The sequence below is a fragment of the Protomyctophum parallelum genome, assembly GCF_964188405.1.
Source record: "Protomyctophum parallelum genome assembly, chromosome: 7".
NCBI lineage: Eukaryota > Metazoa > Chordata > Actinopteri > Myctophiformes > Myctophidae > Protomyctophum > Protomyctophum parallelum.
In genome coordinates, this window is record NC_139705.1 from 45,868,332 (window position 1) to 45,874,331 (window position 6,000).

Here is a 6,000-nt window from a genome sequence, read left to right on the forward strand (position 1 = left end):
TTCTTCAGTCTTCAGTTCCAAATTTGCATTTCCACTTTGTTTACAATGTCCACCATTGTTGATTTTCCAAGCTGGCATGGAATGGAAACGAGCCTGGTTTTATCTAGCATCAGTATTATAATGACTCAAATATTAAATAATCTGCATATCAGCACCTCAGGACATTGTGGTACTGCAGCCAAAACTACTTTCAAAGTCCAGAAAGTAATGACAAGGCCTGGTTATATCAGAGTGTGAGTGATTGAGGCTCAAACCATTAGAAATAGCTTTGAGGGACATTAGACAATATGATATTAAATATTAAAAGCAGTTTTAAAATGCATGTTATTCGCGCTTTAAGATGTTAAAGAGGTTTAGTGTGTCGGTGGGTTTTATATAGAAGCATACATACCTAACAAATGAAAATTATTATCACAAGAGCTTGTGACAAAATAATGAATTGGAAAACAGCCAGGTCATTTTGTCTACATTTCCTGAAAATGAACATTGGACGTACAAGGTTTCCACCCGACAGCGACCATGAAGGAGTGAAAGAATTACAGTTAGTGGCTCCAGAGCATATTTATTAACCCATGCTGACCTGAGATCAGATTCATACGAGGTTTCCGCCGGACACACACAGGTCTGATGAACCCATTCTGACCTGAGATCAGATTCTAAAAATGTCAGTCGCTCTTCGATTTTTCAAAAAATAGCAGACCTACAAGCTCGTATCGCGCCACTCGGTGGCGCGATATGAGCTTGTAGATCTGCTATTTTTAAATAGCTAAAGCATAACATGATGCTGACACCAAAATGGGTGCCCGGTCAGAATGGGTTAACTGCAGTTAACAGCATTAACAACCTGCATAACATTTCAGTAAATCCAGTTTTGCTGACGTTAATGGTAAAACAGATTATACATAAATGACTATATTGATGATAAATTAAACTGCCCATGACAAATGAATATGTACAGGAGCAGAGCAGCAACTAATATTATAGAACTGAATGGCTCAGCGAAAGGCATTGTCTCTCTCTCTCTCTCTCTCTGTCCTTTTTGCAAGTGTGTGAATGTATTGATCCTGACTCATACAAACACACACATTGTACACATGCACACAAAAAACAACACATGCTTTGCAGACACAATACACTGAAATAAACGCACACATTGTACACACATGCACAAAAAACAACAACATATGCCATGCAGACACTGAGACACAATAGCCTGAAATAAACACACATGCACTAGTAATGTACACCAGCCCATGAAAATATGTAAGGCATTGTATCCTTGATTGATTGATTGATTGATTGAACACTCGGAACATTCAGCATCCATACAGGCAACAGTACCACATACAGGATGGCAGGCGGACCACGGCCACATCACTCTGACTCTGATAATGGATAAACAAACCAGATAAGCCCACATACAGTATAGGCATGTCATAAACAAACCAGATAAGCCCACATACAGTATAGGCATGTCATAAACAAACCAGATAAGCCCACATACAGTATAGGCATGTCATAAACAAACCAGATAAGCCCACATACAGTATAGCCATGTCACTATGACTCAGAAATAACCATAAACAAACCCCATGCCCATATTTAGGCATATATCCAGTTGTCCAGAGCCACAGACTGAAATATATGGCCATATATGGATGGAAGGATGCCACTCACAAGAGGCGTGGTGGAGTCAAAGGAGTGAGCCGATTGCTAAGACAAAAAGATATGTCTTAGCTCCCCGGCTAAGACAAATCTTTTTTTTTTGTGGAGCAATACTTTTAGGGAAGCTTTCAACTTTAATGGAGAATTTAGAAATGTCAGGGCCAGTGGTAGAGCATTCCACTGTGTTGTGGCTGCATAGTAGAATGCATTTTTACCCTGGAGTGACTTGAGGGACAAGGTCAGAGGAACTCCCTCTGGTGAAGGGCCTACTGTATGTGCATCACTAACCCATTCTGACCTGAGATCAGATTCATACGAGGTTTCCGCCGGACACACACTGGTCCTGATGAACCCATTCTGACCTGAGATCAGATTCTAAAAATGTCAGTCGCTCTTCGATTTTTCAAAAATAGCTAAAGCATAACATGATGCCGACACCAAAATGGGTGCCCGGTCAGAATGGGCTAACAATGGCCCGGTTTCCCAAAGGACACATGGTGTAAGAGGTATAGGGTTGCACATGCTCAGATGCTCCTCTAGGCCGCACACAGAAGCCTGTGAACATAGACATTTCGTGCATAGATGTGCCACACAATGGTAGGCACATGACTACCATTGCACAGTCACTAACCGGGCCTTATCAATATCTGGAGACTCAGGTAGTTTGACAGCCAGGTATACTTGGGAACTGTTATCTTGAAAACCAGACGGACGCTGTGTAGAGAGCTGGGAACTCTTTCTTCCACTGTTTACATTCATGACTATCAATCTATTATAGTTTATTTGGCACTCACTCAAGGTTATACAGGTAGAAGCAGTGAAATGTAAGGTGTGGCAAGACTATGCTAACAACAGCTAATGCAATATATGCAAGAACAGAACAATGCTGAATTATAATAATCAACTAAAAAGAACAAGGAAATAGGATAAGATAAATTAAGAGAACACAAATAAACATTTTAAATAGTCCGAGGTTCCTGTTCAGTGATGGAAGAAGTAATCTTTGTTCTACTTAAGTCAAAGTAGCAATGCCACAATAAAAGAATACTCTGTTAAAAGTAAAAACATTTTTGAATAGGTGAAGTACAAATAATTGTATGAGTAAAAACGTTAAAATGTTTGTATAGTTCAAGTATAAAGTATTGATGTAAATACTCAAGTAAAGTAAATGTACCTCCAAAATTGTACTACAGTATACGTACGTAAATGTAGGCCTACTTATCATCTCTGTGGGGTGCAAACCTCATTATGTCCAAAACTAAAAGAAAAGAAAAAAACAGCAAAAGTTGCAGATCTACAAGCTGTGGCACTCACAACAATGCAACATGTTCTGAGTTTTATTTCTGGTGCACGACATTGCCGTACAAAACTAAAGAAAAACCAGAAAATATCACTTACGTTGATGAAAGAAATTACTTGATCTTCCTGGTCAGATTTTTAAGTAATCTAAGATCCAGAATGTGGCTAACTAATCCAGAATCTAACTTCATTACATGAACCGTATAGTGTCGATATCCTGAGGCGAACATTTGGCAAAATACTGGTGTTATGGACCTTCGTCTAGGGTGAAGGGACATGACACAATTTGAGAGGAGACAGGGTGAAAAGAACTTCAATTTATTTGTAGCAGCCCTTTTCTTTCAGTGGCAGAGACAATTCATACAATTCTGGTTCACATTCTCCCATAAGTTAGCTTCAGAGTGCAGGTGCTATTCTAACAAAACGAATCTAACTAGAAAACAAAAGTTTACCCCTACCTAAGGCCCTAACAGAGTTTAAACAAAAGACAATTCTAAATCCCTAACTACCCTAACTAACCAAAATTACAATAAAGTACCAAAAGAAAAAGACCTGGCACTCCTACATGGTGGAGGTAGGAACCGGGCTTTTAAAACAAGGATAAATAGTTGGTTTACAGACTCATAAATAAATTAAAGATTACTTCAAACGAAAACTGGACTAAACAAAACAAATCATAACTTACGGCAATGAACCAGAAACAATAACAAACTAAATCAAAAGGCAGGCACAAGAGAGGACAAGAGGGATCGATTCTCTGCTGCTGAAGCGCTGTCGTCCCCTAGTGAAGTCAAGTTCAACTGAGCTTTTATAGAGCAACAGGAAGAGTGCCCAGCCAACAGGAAACTGGTGTTGTCGGGGAGAACCAATAAGTAAGAGAGGGGCAGGTCCAATCAGAGACCTGTCACTCACAGCCATGTCTGTATGCATTCCCTTGAGTACTGTAGCCAACAGTCTCATGTTCTCAGCACCTCATTCACAAACAGAAGAAACACAACTTGTCACATGCCATAAAACACAATACATTTCCCAAACTTATAATTATTATCCTAATTTAATAGTCACCATAAATAATAATTATACTTAAACAAATAACAAATAATCAAAAGGACCGTGGTCCGTAACAACTGGATTAAGTTCAATGAAGGATTGATTGATTGATAGATTGATTCATTGATTGACTGACTGATTGACAGATATATGCTTATACATAACATCACCATATATGTGTTCATATCTGTCCATAACAAAGCTATGTATTCCATGTTCATTGTGTTGTTTGGGGGGCTGGGGAGACACACTGAAAAATATAATCAATACTAAATACATTCATACAATTTCAATGTGCTAGAGCAGTGGTTCCCAAACTTTTTCACGTCAAGGACCCCCAAATTGACACTAATTATCCCGCGGACCCCCATTTGAAAAGATATGCGAGGGACCCCATAAGAGAAGATTTTTACGTTTCTAGCAGTGATTCTCAACCAGTTTAATTTCAAGGACCCCCAGTTTGACATGCATTAGTCTACAGACGGACCCCCATTTAATGGCATTTCTATCTCTGGGACCCCACATTTATATTGTAAAATCAATGTTACTTTAACTCTGAGAGTGTACAAATGGAGCCAAATGGACCCGTTAGGGTCCATCTGACTGAGAGTGTACAAATGGAGTTACACACACATAATGGTCCATTTGGTTCAAAACTATCATTTAGCTGGGGACCCCATGGAACTCCCTCAGGTACCCCTGGGGGTCCCCGGACCCCACTTTGGGAACCATTGTGCTAGAGGAGTAAAACATGAAAGAACAACATGGTGTAGTGTGAAACGGACCTGTTACACCTCAACTAATAGATGCCATAGGTCAAGCTGCTATCTAGCTATAGATTCATTGGTACTCCTGAGGAGGACAGAGTGTGTCTAGTGTGTGATTTGAAAGAAATTTAAAATGAAATTCATTTTTTGTTTTACTGCCCTTTATATGAAGAGTTAAGACACGTATTGTTTTGTAAGATGACAACCATCTGTGCTGGCTTTTTCTGGTTGGAGGACTATGAGAAGCTGGAGTTTTGTTTTGGGAGGGGTATTTTTGCTTTGGCAGACTTTTTATGCAAATCGTGGGAAATGAGGCAGAATGTTTTGTTTGTGTAAAAATGTTTCTTTTACACAATGCAATATTGAAGCAATGTTATGGTGTGTCCTGTAAGTCCATGTGGGCTGGGCGCCTTTGGTGCATGACACAGAAATAAAGAATCTATCTATCTATCTATCTATAGCTCTTGATGGGGGACTTAAGGTAACAATGGAGATAATAGACTTGAGGCTTGAAGGTGACCCAGAGAATACAAATGAGTCCTTTCCCCATGCAGCTTTTCAATCGGATGTTTAGGGTTTTAACTAAGTGATATACTTGAACTCGTTGACACACTAACTTCTTTTGGAAGCCGGTTGTGTAAGATTGAACTTGTTTGCACAGGCGTCTCTGGCAGCCACGTACGGCACTCCCATTAGGTCGCCTCACTCAGCCACGTACGGCACTCCCATTAGGTCCCCTCATTCCCGACACTTGGCGTTTCCTGCTCTGACTGCAGCAGTGATAACGTAATGACATTACAGGCTGCTTGTCCTGCTGGACAAGTGGACAAACGGACTCTCTCTCGCCGAGACGGAGACAGGAGAGAGAGAGAGAGAGAGAGAGAGAGAGAGGCCGCAATTCATTGCATGTGAAGTGACCTATTGAAGCCACTTGGCCACACTCATTCTAGCTCTCTCCCTGTTTCCAGATGTGTTAATTGCTTAAAGGGGACTACCACTCATTTTCAGTATTGAACTATATGGCATGAATATACCTTAGAGCTGTTGTGTGGAAATAAGAAAAGTCCCCCCCTTCTTGCCTAGAACTGGAGAATTGATTGTTGGGGTCATGTGATCAGACAGTGACATACGGAAGCGGTCTTTGGCCTGCGCTCGATGTTGCCTCATTCACTCGAATACAATCTCACTTCCAACTGAAATAAGTGTGTGTGTGTGTGTG